This window comes from Oncorhynchus clarkii, chromosome 6 (assembly GCF_045791955.1).
Source record: "Oncorhynchus clarkii lewisi isolate Uvic-CL-2024 chromosome 6, UVic_Ocla_1.0, whole genome shotgun sequence".
Lineage (NCBI taxonomy): Eukaryota > Metazoa > Chordata > Actinopteri > Salmoniformes > Salmonidae > Oncorhynchus > Oncorhynchus clarkii.
In genome coordinates this window covers 33,219,170-33,234,445 of record NC_092152.1, presented here as the reverse complement: position 1 = coordinate 33,234,445, position 15,276 = coordinate 33,219,170, and the positions used below count along the sequence as shown (strand labels likewise).

The 15,276-nt window shown below is 41.3% G+C and overlaps 1 long non-coding RNA gene across 2 annotated transcripts; it reads right to left on the bottom strand.

Moving 5' to 3' along the window:
- Positions 1–13,334: 13,334 nt before the first annotated feature.
- LOC139412038 (uncharacterized) lies at positions 13,335–14,963 on the bottom strand. 2 transcript variants are annotated; one of them, XR_011634658.1, is made up of 4 exons: positions 14,329–14,963; positions 14,066–14,245; positions 13,807–13,922; positions 13,335–13,438 (listed from the first exon to the last, which is right to left on the bottom strand). It is a non-coding gene; the product is annotated as an uncharacterized lncRNA (long non-coding RNA). The 2 variants fall into 2 exon arrangements; XR_011634659.1 differs by having other exon boundaries at positions 14,066–14,963.
- Positions 14,964–15,276: the final 313 nt, after the last annotated feature.

Genomic DNA, 15,276 nt, shown 5'->3' with positions numbered 1-15,276 from the left:
GGGAAATGGAAAGAGAGCCTGTGACGTGACTTCCGCTTTTGGACGTTAACAACGCCACACTCCATCTTAACTCCTCCTCCACATTTACTGGATTGGTTGAATAGTGCAGAAGAGAACCTCCCCTCTCGTCAGGATCAGAAAGAAAGAATTGCCGTTCAGGTGTTTCTTTTACGCCTGCTACATTAGGTTAGCAGGCAGGAGTGTGACCCCAACATAACCCTGGAGTGATTCATTGTGAAGGATCAAAGTGTAAACCAAGACCTACAGTACATCACAGATTGACTTAATCGCCCTGGCTGAACTCTTTCATACTACAGCTGCATAAAATATACATTGGTGATTGGAGGGAAGAAATAAGTTAATTGGGAACTGTCAAGCAATTATCCAATGGAAGAAGGCTTTGATTCTGGTAGAGACTGAGAGGTGTGTCCTTATTCTGTAAAATTATAAGTGCTGAAATGTTATATTTTTGTGTACCTTTAATTAACAAGTGTGGGTGTGTGTATCTCTGCATCCGTTCCGTGTGTCTCTGAGCTGCTCTCTACAGGGCCTAATGAACACTGAAGCTCTGTCAGGAGGCCACAAATCACCTCCCAGGCTCCAGCTCCCATTATACAATTTTACTGGGCAGAATGACACCACTGATTCAAGGTGACTCTGCTAATCCCTTCTGTCTCATTGGCTGGCTTCTGCAGTTAAGACCAAGTCTCCTTTTATATGTACTGGTCATATTGCCTGTGTTATTCATCATTGTGACTAGTACAGGGTTCTGTGTGTTACTGCTTTGTCGTTCTCGTTATTGGGATCCTTTTTTTGCAGAGAACCTTAGTTTGATGAACATCGCTGAGCTGTATTACAGAGGACACTCAGGTTAGGTGAAGTTAAATAACCATCTTCAGAGATTTAATATGCAAACCTGTCTCTCTCAACCCCCCTGCTATACTGTGCTACTCTACTATTGGAGCCCATTCTGCAGTTTATCTTGACAGCGAAGCTTGCACTTTTAATGCTTCTGTTATGTGAACTCAGAGTCAGGCGCTGCCAGTGGCTTGTCAAGACTCCTGACAGACTCTCAAGACATTGACGCTTCCTAGTGTTTCATGCAGGTCATGAGTTGGGTGCTCACACATACACAAGCACCTCTAAATGCAAAGTAAGCAAGCACACAAACACTCACACACACAGACGCACACTCTCTCATGCACTCTCTCTCTCTCACACACACACACTGATCACACACACACGGTGGGTTATGTGTGTGTGTGTGTGTGTATGTGTGTGTGTGTGTCCAGCATCTGTCTGTCAGAGAGTCTGTGGAGCAGAGTCCAAGCCCCCCTGTCAGTGGTGATGAGGATCAGTGAAGACATGTGTGCATACCAAGGCCCTCACAGTCCACCTCACCTGACCACCACTGACGAGACCGAGACAGCACAGACAGCCAGACCAACAGGGGCAGTCTCACTGCCATCTATCATACCACTCCTACGTCCCTCTCCTCACATCTGATCTGTCTATCACTCCCCTACCGTGTTCCCCTTTTCTATCCATTGTACCTCACACTACTTTCTTCTGTTCATTTACACCCTTCCATTCAACCTCTCCCTCCACCATCCCCTCGTATCCACCTGTCAAACTAACTAACTAGTTATCACTCCAAACCTCTACCTAGTTAGTCTTCAAACATATCTAACTGCCCTAACTATATACAGTAGGTAAGGCATTTCACCAAACTAGGCCCTATGTACCTTCCTACCAAGTGTGAAAAATGTGTCAAAATGATTTATTTTTTTTAATCCATTAATGTGTGTACTGATTGAAAAGGGATGTTTTTACAAAAAAATTTACCAACCAAAAAAATAAGTCTCTACTTGGTTGTAATGCCACATCCCCACCCCCATCATTCTCCATCTCCTCCATTCCTACCAAACCCATTTCAGTTCACACTGTGATGTCATCCTGCACCAGGCCTGACAAGGCAATCAACGCCCAGAGATTGCACTAGCGGGTACCACTGTCACGGGAGAGTATGGACTGGCATACAGAGGGGTTAACAGGGAAAAAACTACTTTGGGTTGGCTGAGATCAACAATACTAAGAGCTATAGATCCATTAGGACCATGATTAGTTGAGTATATCACTGACTCAGGAGTTCCTGCACTCCATTCCATCTGAGTCAAGACTCGAAGAGATATAGCTTCTAGCTAGCAACATTGGTTTTACATTCAATGTATCGTGTTGGCCATTTGTGTCTTCAGCAGTGTTGCAAGCAAATGGGTCTTGGTGCCCCACAGTTAGTTTATATCACAATATGTTGCTTTCTCAATTTTGCCTGAATTCATGACCCAGATCACCTGACACAAGGCCATTTTACTTTTACAAGTAGGAGGTTAGAATGAAAAACAAAAGCTTGCAGGAAGAGTTTACAGGTTTCCTGATCCACACCTACTGAAGGCAGTGAACAACTCCTTTATTTCCACGAGATCATAAAATCCTATGGTGGATATAATAGCAATATAGGGGAAGCAATCTATTTAAACAGAAATTATTAATATATTCCATCCTAGTCATGTTTGACTTGTGGATGTCCTCCCCTTTGAAAGAGGGGAGGACATCCAGCATCAAAACGGAGAGTACATGACCTCATCTGCAAGATGGAGCCTGAGATTGGGATGTCTTCAGTTAGGAGATTTCATCAGACACTGATGCCATTACTGAGAGAGAGAGAGAGAGAGAGCGAGAGAGAGCGAGAGAGAGAGAGAGAGAGAGAGAGAGAGAGAGAGCAGAATGGTGGAATACATAGAAAAGAGAGATGTATAAAGAGGGATAGGAAAAGGGAGTGGTATGGAGACAGGGGGATGAGAGGAGCGGTATGGAGGTGAGATGGGGAGAGGGAGAAAGAGTTGAGATGAAAGAGGAGAGGGGATGGCAGGAAAGAAAGAGAGAGGGTTGAAGGGAGAGAAGAGGGGGATGAGTGAGAGAGATTATAGGAGAGTAAAGAAAGTGAGAGAGGAATGGAAGAGAGCTAAGGCAAACTAGTCATGTGGGTACACAGATTAGACCTGGAGGAAACCTGCTTCAATAGTGCTCTGTAGTGCAGAGTCAACCTTCACAAGGATATATTGATGATGGCGAATGGCTTCAAGTCAACTTTTGCAAGTTGGCAATACCTTTTTTCTCTGTAAGAACCAGAATTATAAATATTATTGTTGACTTCAATGAATCTCGTGCTGAGTGAAGATAAGACATACAGTTGGAATTCACCCCATGCTTATAATAATAGATAGTTCCCTCACCACTGCAGTGAATGGAAGTAATGATGTTGTGACGTCACGTGATGGTGCTGGTCAAAATGAACGGCACTTATATATGCACTCTACACACACTATGTTGTGACCTACAATAAAGCTGAAGGATCCCATATAGAGCATTCACAGTTCAAGCCAAGGTAGTATACACACATCCGGCAGATTTCACAGATGCAGGAGATAATGGCCAATGGGATATCAGATAACTGCACCCTGTTCATCTTTGGGATTTGTATTACAATATCACCTAGTACCCGTTTACTATTACTATGTCACATAATAGTTAACAGAGTCACATTTGAGTCAGGGAGGGAAGGAGGATCCAAACAGTGTACTGTATGTGTTGTCCCTTGGTTCCCAGTGGAGACACACACAGGTTCCTGTTTGATCTGAGCGGTGGACATATGGTCACCCAGCCATGCCAGCCCCTCACTGCAGAGCTAGGAAACACAGAGAGCTCGAACAGAGAAGACGGCAGGCACACTATAATCTTTGGCAGTGATTCACCAGCCTGACACTAGTTATGAAGGGGACTTCTTTGTACCACCACAAGTTACACCAAGAGAGACAATTGTGAAAATGGAGACACACATGTATGTGTGAAGAGATTAAAGGAATTATGCAGGACATTTTTGCAGAAAATTATGTGGTTCAAATGTTAACTGGAGATACAATGTGAAGTTCAGAGGTCGTGGCTGAATAACATTACTGTATGATGCCAAGTAATTACATTACCAGTTTCAATCATCCCAGATATACAAATGATGTATCTGTAAATTGTTAATTTGCTTAGTGCTTAGACAGGGTTACTTGCATGGCTGACTCACTGGGTCTATTTGGAGGCCTCCACTTTTACTGCATTGTCATTGGACCAGTGTCAATTAACTACCTCTCTCAATGATGTAACTTTGAGTCGAGAGGGGTTGCTAGAGTGTATGGTCCACCTGGGAGAAAAAGATTTGGGTTTAGATTTGAGTAACAAAACTATAAGATTTGGGATTGATTAGTGATTGATTGGTTAACTGATTGGAGAACTTCCAGGAGCTTTTTCCTGAATCTGAAAGCCACAGTTTACACATGGCTTAATTTAGCTGTCAACACCATTAAAAGTCAAGTGAGGATAATGATCTCTTGTTTCCCACCAACTGACTACAGACAGACAACACTGCCCATGAAAATCTGTCAAGCTGTTTTGAAGACAACGTAAAGGGTAGGAAGCATGAGTTTTTACTCACCAAGTAACAACGTAGTATTGTCAAAGACTTATTAACTTAGTTCGTAGTCATGGTGTGGTTTCCCATAATTCCAAAAATAGTTATGTTTTGGGGTTTTGAAATGATTTATGAACTTATTTTTGGATATCTTCGGAACTACCCACAATGAACTATTGTCAATGTCATATGGCGAACCGGTTAGCTACTAGCAATGCATGTAATTACATTCAAAACCAAGTGTTGGCATTAGTGAGCTACTATGTACATCCACGAAGAAGAAACCATATACAGTGCATTCGGAAAGTATTCAGACCCCTTGACTTTTCCCATTTTGTTACATTACAGCCGTATTCTAAAATGGATTATATAAAACAAAATCCTCATCAATATATACATAACACCCCATAATGACAAAGCGAAAACAGGTTTTTCAATTTTTTTGCCAAATTTATAAAGCTTTATTTACATAAGTATTCCGACCCTGTGCTATGAGACTCGAAATTGAGCTCAGGTGCATCCTGTTTCCATTGATTATACTGGAGATGTTTCTACAACTTGATTGGAGTCCACCTGTAGTAAATAAAATGTATTGGACATGATTTGGAAAGGCACACACCTGTCTTTATAAGGTCCCACAGTTGACAGTGTATGTCAGAGCAAAAACCAAGCCATGAGGTTGAAGGAATTGTCCATAGAGCTCCGAGACATTATTGTGTCGAGGCACAGATCTAGGGAAGGGTACCAAAAAAAAGTCTGCACCATTAAAGGTCTCCAAACTGAGCAAGTTACCAATTTTAGAATAAGTCTGTAACGTAACAACATGTGGAAAAAGTCAAGGGGTCTGAATACTTTCCGAATGCACTGTACATGCATGCGAAAAACTGCATCATCTCTTGTTCTGTGCACTTAGCAGTGGATGAGCTAGCGAGTGAGTGTTGTATTCGTTTTCTGTCATTCGTAACTAGTACAGTAATACCCACATACTACAGTAATACCCACAAGGACGAGGTTACGACTCATTTGTTGCCCAAAAATAAGAAGCTAGCTTTGAAGTGGGACTGGTTTGTCCGGTTGAAGCGAGCAGATTGGAGTAAGGGAACCGTGCGCACATCTACTGTGTGCAGTGCTCATTTCACCCCAGATGACTTTGATGGCTTAGTTTAACCAGTGGAAGGCAGGATTCGGAATGAGACTGAATGAAACCAGGTGCTGTGCCATGTGTGAATGTGAACCCTGCAACCTCTGTTTCCTACCAACCTGCCGGTACACCGCAAGTGTCAGCAGTGATGTACATGAACCGGGTAAATTCAATGTGAATTTACCTCATTAAATCGCATTGGATTAGCTGACTCTCCCTCGGCTGGTGAAACAGCCTCTCCCTCTGAAGGCCTCTCTCTGACTCTTCTTTGGTAGTTAACACAGCCGTCAATCTGCATTTCTCCGCTCTCTCTACATTAATATCTGGTGGTGTATTTGTGTGTGTTTTGTGGGTTCCTACCTGTGCTAGACAAGTTGTTCTCTGGCTTACTACTTAGCTATGTTGACCGTGGTGATGGTCAACATTGGTAAACTTGGGTAGTTATCTGTATAGGCTAGCTTGCAGGCTACAATAACTAACTTTAGCTGTCTGGCTTGCTGACTAAGATAACTTTAAGTACCGGTAACATTATTTGATAACTGGTTAGATAGAAATATGTATTTCCAAAACATTGGTTTACTTCAATGTAGCTGTAAGCTAGGTGTTGATAGCAACTGGATGACTAATGGAGTGTTAAAGTAACGTTTGCAGGCTGGTAGGGCTAATGTTAGCAGGCTAGTAGGGCTAACATTAGCAGGCTAGTTGGCTAGCAACCTTGCAAGCTGATTTGTAACAATAAATTAATCAAGTATTTGCTTGTAAGTTGGCTGAAAATTCAATTGAAACCAGTAGTCATGAGTGCAAACGATTTGGTTTCATTTGAAGTTATACTTTTGAAGTTATTTCTGTTGGAGTTTACATTATAGGGAATAGGCTTGCTTTCCAGGTCCTCCATATTACATCACTCCCTGACATGACTTTGGCATTCTGATCACTTTTTTTATATATAAAAAGTGAGGTGTAACTTTGCATTGGGACTTTTGATGCATATACTAATGCAAATACATTTGTTTCATGTGGTTAGGTGTATGCTCCCTACCCTTTAAATGTTGCCAAGCAAGCCTACCTATAGTGCTCCTACAGAGGACTTTGATGCAGATTTCCGGTTCACTGGCCATGCTCCTTGGTAGCCTGCCTATCAATCGTTGCATTTTCTGAGGTGCAGTCCACGGATGACTCAGTACCCAGCACGCTACAGTACCCGCAGCCTCGCGCTCTTTTTGGCGGTAATGCAGAGTGCTATAAACGCTCCGGGTAACCGGCCATGTGATAGCCTACTAATTCACCGCAGCCGAGAGCTCCTGTCAGACAGAGATGTGAGACTGTAACAACTATCGACTTCAATTGAAATAAAATGTAATGAAGAGCAGATATCATGGGCATCATGACTTTGCTTGGTGGGTCTGTAAAGGGGTAGGCACAATGTTACATGACTAAAACCGAACTTGTCTCTTTGATGTTAACCTACATTATAGGCTAGTGTCCCAAATGAAGCCTATATATACTCCAAGTAATGTATCTGGATGAAAAAGAAAAGCCAAGCATAAAAAAGCAAAGAAGCAAAGAAAGCAAAGAAAAGCCAAGTATAAACACTGAAAAAACTGGCCAACTTCAGACGTAGGCTATGCATGAGATTAAGCAGTAGCTTTGTATTATGAATAAAGTGGGGATCCCTGCCAACATCCTCCACACAGTTGCACTGCAGTCTAGAACTACGCAATGGAACTTTGCATTTAACAATATCAAAAGTGTATTTTGCTACATTAGCCTACTTTGCACTTAGCCTATAGTGAAAATGATTCTGCATTCCCAGAAAGTCTATATGAAACAATAAAAGAAACACTGTGGGCTAGGTTTTTTGAAAAATACTAATCTCAGTTTTGTTTTAAGAAATTAAAGCGCTTACCGTTGTTTAAGGAGAAAGGAAAAGTGGATTTCGCTGGTTGTTAGCCATTGCACCAGGCGAGTTGCTTGTGTCTTGTGAATGTAAATGTGCTGGTGTCCCACTGTAGAACTGAGGTAGTTGCTGTCTGACGGTGTTTTTTTCGATGCTGTTATCTCCCTGCAGTACTTCAGGAAAGAAACGAGAGAGGGAGAAGTAGGAGGGACGGGGAGAGCTAGGAGAGAGTGCAATCAATAATTGTATTTCATTGAGTGATGCCGGCAATTCCGTGAAATGGAACAAGGTAGTTAGAGGGAGCATGACGTGAAACACTGCGACGGACTGTAGTGCTTGACTTGGGCCAGAGCTGTCCGGAGCGCCGTACCGGTACTTCTAAAAAAAAATGGGGGGGGGGGGGGGGGGATTGCGTACTGGATCTGCATTGAATAGCAATAGGGAGTGGGGATTCATTTCCTGGTCCCACTTTGTTCAAATGTATTTGCCGCTAGTCTGTGAATCAGTGTGTGACAGTAGGCTGTTTGAGATTGTACAGATTAAAATGCGCCAACCTGAATGCGCATGATGCGCTGTTACAAGATGTCAAATGAGGGGTTGTATGGTCATGAAAAGTAATGGAGATGATTGTATTGATTTTGTTAATGTAATTCATGAAGGCACACCTTTTAATATTATCAATCACTTACAATTCTACATATCAGCCATTATCGGTCCCTTCAGTGCGTGTATGTGTGTGTTGCGTGTGCCAGTGCGAGTGTGTGCCAATGCGAGTGGGCGGATGCCGGAGGAGAGAACGACATTTCAGCAGCAAGTATAAAATAATGACAAACAGACTAACTACATAGCCAATTCAAAACATAACTTGTAGCAGTTATCTCGCTATTTAACTATAGCTATAGCTCAGCATTAATGTAGTTGTCGCCTTTCCACCGGGACTGTAAATAAATGTGCACCGTTGGAAATCTAGGATTCCCTTCTATTAAACAGTAGGCATGTAATTACAATAACGTTAAACCATTTCTAAGAATGGCCTAATTGACAAATAACTTCCTGTGCATTGATCTCCCCTGAAACATTCATATTTTAGCCTTATATATATTAACATGTCTAGTTAGATATATTGCTTTGAAAAAGCCCACCTTATCCATTTGATCCCTGATTCATTGAATGAGTTTATAATTTCATAAAGACAAAAATATCTGGTTGTAATTTTGCAATATTTTATATCAAGGGTGGCAACCATCCTCCAGGATAGCTGGGTGTGCAGGCTTTTGTTCAAGCCCTGGTCTAACCACATTGTAGCTTAAACATCAGTTGCTTTACTTTTATAAGCAGACGTGGGTGTTTCAGGGCTGGCTCAAAAGCCAAGCCTGCACACCCAGGAGCTCTCCGGATGAAAAACATGTGCAGTTTTACTTTGTGGGGGGTTAAGTGCCCCCCACCCTCTCCCGGCACAATGGCAGGAGAGGGTAGGCCTTCATGGGATCAGACACAGCAGTCCTTCCAGCGTCAATAATGCTTACTTTTTCATGTAGGCTATAATAATAGTCATGAAAATTTGGTGAGAAGTCATGGAAAATGTGTATCAACTATTAATAGTGAATAATCAGAAGTCTCTATAGCATTATTTGTGAATTTCGGTTAACATAGTCTAATGACCGACAGCTCGTGCACTTATTTCATCCCAAGTCAAGTACTGCCTGTATATGATATGATACGAGGTTTTGATTTCCAGAGCAGGACTTTTTAACAGACAGTTCTTAGATGACTCTAAACAAACACATTCATTTGAAAGGCAAATTAATGGTGCTGTAAACAGATTGTATTTGCTGAAAAGTTTCTGTAGTATAGCCTTGTGTTTATGTTGCAGTATCTTGCTCATTTGTGTTTTATGGAGTCAGCTTTGTTCTATCCGGCATCGTTCCAAATTCCAACAGCTTGACCTGTTGCAAACCATTGTGCCAAATTATAATTCCCGCCAGTCTCCAAGAGCGTGAAGTGTAGGCTAAAGAAAACACAATTTACCCTACTGCAATGTTTTCAAGTTCACTTGACAAAAATGAGTAATTATCTTTCTTAAATCTTTGAAAACATATGTCGACCATGGCTGGTATAATGTTGAAAACAAGGTAGGCTAGCTTATTCCGCTAAAAAGCGGCAGTGCATTAGGCTATGTGTAAATTGTTTATAACCACATAAGGCCAACAAGGCGACAACAGATTTTCATTCGCCGCAGTCCATGGCCCAGAAAGTCATTCTACTGGAATGGCTGCTGTCCACGGTCCTGAAATAATTTCAGTGCTGAATTTGCGCAATAACAATACCACTATTACCGCGTGTGTGTACATTTTCAGGGTCATTGCTGGTGTAAATGCACTGATTTGTGCTTATTTAGATTGTGTGGGTGAGGAACACCTTAACTCCAGCATAATACATGTATTTTCCCTGGCGCAGGGCCGGCTACTAGTCTACTATAGAATGAAGAATAATCTACTTACTTCGACAGTTTACTGCAGATCCAAAATTGTACTGGTACGTCCAACACGGTTTACTACTACCAGCACTGGTAGGCTAGGCTACATACCTGTTGGTGGATATTACACACTGGATACATGCATCATTGATTACATTTCTATTGCAGGCAGTCTTCAGATAATTCAGTGAATTAGGCCACAACACACTTTTCTCTCAATAAAATGGCTGAATCATCATGAGATACAGTCCTTAAAATCTTAACTTCCACTAAATACATTATAAGTAACACTGTTTTGTGCTTGCTTAGTTACAAGCATGTATTCATCAAGTTGGTCCAAGTAAAAATAAATATACACTGAGTATGCAAAACATTAAGAACACCTTCTATTTCCATGACATAGATTGACCAGGTGAATCCAGGTGAAAGCTATGATCCCTTATTGATGTCACTTGTTAAATCAACTTCAATCAGTGAAGATGAAGTGGAGGACACAGGTTAAATAAGGATTTGTAAGCCTTGAGACATGGATTGTGTATGTGTGCCATTCAGAGGGTGAATGGGCAAGACAACAGATTTAAGTGCCTTATGGTATGGTAGTAGGCTCACCGGATTGTGTCAAGAACTGCAACGCTGCTGGGATTTTCACACTCAAAAGTTTCCTGTGTGAATCAAGAATGGTCTACCACCCAAAGGAGATGCAGCCAACATGACACAACTGTGGGAAGCATTGGAGTCAACATGGGCCAGCATCCCTGTGGAACGCTTTCGACACCTTGTAGAGTCCATGCCCCGGCAAATTGAGGCTGTTCTGGGTGCAACTCATTATTGTTCCTAATGTTTGGTATACTCAGTGTATATGTATACTTTCCTACCTAATTAAGCCTTGCCTTAGGTTACATTCATTTTCTTTGCGTCTCAGTGAAGCGTTCTGTCTGGTCCATTCTTGGATTAGCTCCTTTCTTTACCATAGATCAGGCTTTTTATAATCTAAGACAAAAAGTTAGAAGATCATTCAAATTTATTAAATCAGCATAATGGAGAATTAAAATTCTGTGTTAGCATTTAGTGAGAAGCATGAGATTTGCTTTCACTAAACACCAACACAGAATTCCAATTGAGATATTAATACCAGTTCCTACCTTTCTGCAAACATACACTGTAGGTTGCACCTGCAGAATAATGGCATGCAACCTAATGCAGGGTAGTCCAAGAGCCAAATCTGGCATTAGTCACCAGAAGAATACTGACTGATACTCAACCAAAATTATGCCATGCGTGTCTCATCCTTCCATATCTATAATGATGGCACACCATAATTACTTGGCAGAACATTGAATGAATGTTATTCATTTAGTCAGTGTTTCAAAGTATCATCCTGGTCTATCACCGCTCCCAGGTCATAGCACCTTCTTCTCAGAACAATAACATTGAGGGCATAGTGATCAATGTTCACAGTTTTGTAAGATGTTTCCCTTTCAGCATTGAATATGAATAAAAAAGTTGACTATACAGTATATTTTCAGCTGATGAAAGAGACTGCAGTCTAGAGTCATGAAAAGAGACACTTCAAAAGTAGCTAAGAGTTTATTTTATTAATTTCTATACACACAATACAGTACACACATATTCTAATTCTTACATATGACAGAATATCACACAACGATTATATAATAATGTTATATAATTACATAACCAGAGATAAGTGGGCTCTTCAGATGAAGTGTGAGACAGTGAGTGCTGGGCTTGTTATGTCAAATCCTAGCGCTTCTCAAATCCACAAGCTGTAGAGAGAGATGGTCAGAGAGTAAAGTGAGGGACTGATGCAGGACAGGACACTCAGCCATACAGTAGTCACATCCTTAAAGACTGCAAACCGTTGCAACAGTACCACAGAGGAACAAGATCCACTTCAGAGAGATGATTATCTGCACAAAACATCCCATTTTATATTCCTGGGGTTTACCTCTTGTTGTATATGAGATTTAAGCCACTGTAAGATATGATTATCAAAGGAGTTGCATTTAAAATGGGTTCCAGCAATTTGAGATAAATGCAGAGGTCTAGATGGTAGCAATGGAATGGTGATACTGCCAGGGACTGGTGGTATTATGTTGATTTATTTTCTTCTTTTGTTATTGTTGTAATGACAAGAAATGTAGAGAGCTGGCACAGGCTATATACTGTACATGCATTAAATACCATCACAGAAAAGACTCACACACAGATGCATACATACTGGCACGGACACACTCCCTAACACACAAAAGAGAGGCTTCTCTCTTTGTCCTCTGATTTTGATGATTCACAGGAGCGGTGACCTGAGGCTGGGGACAGTCTCTGCTTTTCATTCAGAGCTGGAAGACAAAACCTCTTCAGGCCATAAGACTTCATTTACTACTGCTGGAGAGCCAAGGAGCACTTAGCTTAATGTACGGGAGAGCAGAATGATCCTCACACACGCACGCGCTCTGACGCACATGGCCATTGGCCACATGCACACACACATCATCTTATCACATATTTATTCATATTTCAAAGAATCCTACTTTGGCAAAACATGCCCATACACGTAGGTACAGAGCTGCACATTAGCAGCCATTATCTGCAAATCAACAGTTATAGTGGGGGTGGACTTGTGCAAGAGTCTAGTCATAAAGTGCCTTATCTTTGTCCAGACAGCGATTTAGACATTGATGATAATAGTTTTTGCCTAGTGGGAGAGGTAACTGACTTAGCCCCCCCCCCCCCCCCTCTCCTACCTTTGTTATTGGTCAGCTGACCTTTATCCCTCTCTTACACAATTGCTAGGGAGTGTATACTTACATTATATGAACGGAGACAGCGTTTCCATATTTACAGGCACAAGACCAAGAAGCCAACCCCAGTGATTGTATGGGAAAGGAGCATCATGAATGCAAAAGGACACTGGTGTTATTGCTGTCGTGATGTGATAGATGACTTTAGCCTGAGGGGGATGTCCAATATCGCCAACAGGTAATCAAAACTAATCTGAAAACAGCAGGCAGCTAAGAAAAGCGCCCCCCTGACAATTATCACCATTGTCTTGTATGAGATATCATCACTGTCGGATTTGAGCAGAAAATCGGTTGATATCATTATGATTGAAGATAGCACATTGTAGTTGTTGTCATGAGTCTGCAGAAAATCGATTGTAGGCAGCAGCAGCAATTTTGTAGAAAGTTAAGTTACTTTACAGTTTATTACAGTAGTATAACACATGTAATTATAGGACCTACATTGTACATGCATCAGGTAGGTATAAACAAACGTACTTACTTACTTTGACCCATCGCTCATTTGGGAGCATAGGCCATCTTCTCTATGGCACTCTGTTCTGAGAAGTCTTCTCCAGCTCATTCTATCCACATGGATGATTTTATCTGCCTAATGCATAAACAAAGGATGTATTTTTTTGTCAACGTACAGAATTAAACAATCAAACGTCAGCCAAAACCCGAATAATACTTTTTTCAATCAGTTTTAGCCCCGGACATTATTCTCAAATTTTTCTACTGTCTACTATTTCAAGGTCCTGAATAGTCTCACGTACCTGAGCTAAAATACCAGGGGGAGGAAAGTCAAATGGATTGTGATTATTGTCCTGGAACAGATTGAACCTCTTACAGGCTAGAAGAGGATGTGAGCTGCATCCCATTTCAACACAGGCCCAGGTGCATTTCCTCTATCTCAAACAAAGGTGGCATTTACAAATGGGATCTAGTAATACACAGTAATACACAGTTTAATCTCACCCCTATCAACTGTAGTTTATAACCTCTTTCCACTACAAGAATGAGTGTTTTGAGAAAGGGCACTGCACTGCCTGTGGTAAGCATTATCTTCTGCGCCAACTCTTTCTCTTGTATGCCTGTAAGAATCAAAACACAGCAATTACCATTGATTTCTAGAAGGGACAATATATCAGCTATTCCATGTGTAGAAATTAATGTGTACCATAGGAACAGTGAATAATAGTGATATTGTTTGACCCAACCACACACACTTGCTTACTAGTATCCGATGATGACTTGAGTGTCTTAGTGCGGCTGTAGTCCAATCCCTGAACCACATCGTCTGTTGGAAATAGGGTATACAGTCTCGGATTGGGGGTGGAGGTGCATTTCCGGCTTCATTTCACTTGTCATTGTGACATTGTGTCTCTTGTGACGGTTTATTTTCTTTAGTTCATTCCTGTCACACACACAATGTAAGGATTATTTTATCATGTACCCATGCCTTGTTCTGTTATATCTTACCACTGCAGAAAAGCATACCAAATTAGCAGCTGCTCACTAATGCCATCATAAAGGGCAGGGAAGCTGCTACAGAAAGATCTGGTGACAAAATCATCTTCAAAGAGACATCTGTAAAATGGAAATAGGTCATCTCTGTGAAGCTACTGAATTCTGTCAATCATCAGAACAAAATGCTAAATAATGAAATGAAATTCAATCGTATTTGCGCCGAATGCAACAGGTGTAGACTTTACCGTAAAGTGCTTACTTACAAACCCTTTCCCAAAAATGCAGACTTAAAAATTAAGAACATTTTTCTCAATAAAAAAAAGGAAATAGTAACACAAATATATAACAATAATGAGGCTATGTACAAGGAGTACTGATACCGAGTCAATGTGCAGGGATACAAGGTAGTTAAGGTAATTGAGTTAATATGTACATGTAGGTAGGGGTAAAAGTAAATAGACAATCAAGACAGATCATAAACAGAGTAGCAGCAGCGTATGTGTGAAGAGTGTGAAAAGGGGATGCCTAGTCAGTTACACAACTGAATGCATTCAATCGAAATATGTCTTCCACATTTAACCCAACCCCTCAATCTGAGGTTGTGTGAGTGTGTGTGGTGTCAATATGCATGTGTGTGTGTGTCCAGTTTGCATAGAGCCAGCGCAAAAAAGAGAGAAAAGGGGGGGGGGGGGGGGGGGGGGTCAATGCAAATAGTCCATGTAGCCATTTGATTAACTGTTGGCAAACTATTTATTGAAAACTGATCAATGTGGTTTCATTGCATACTTTATCATGTCTTATCGACTTGTTTTCTGGACCATACGTTATAGTGACCTGAAATACACACTTCCTCCTCAGCCAGAGTAACCTATGCTTTGCCACTTAGGGGATCAGTTGTCAAGCACCCTTTTGGACTACTGTTCCTCCTTGGCAGAATAGCCCAGATACTTTGTCAGGTTAATCTCAATGACACCGACA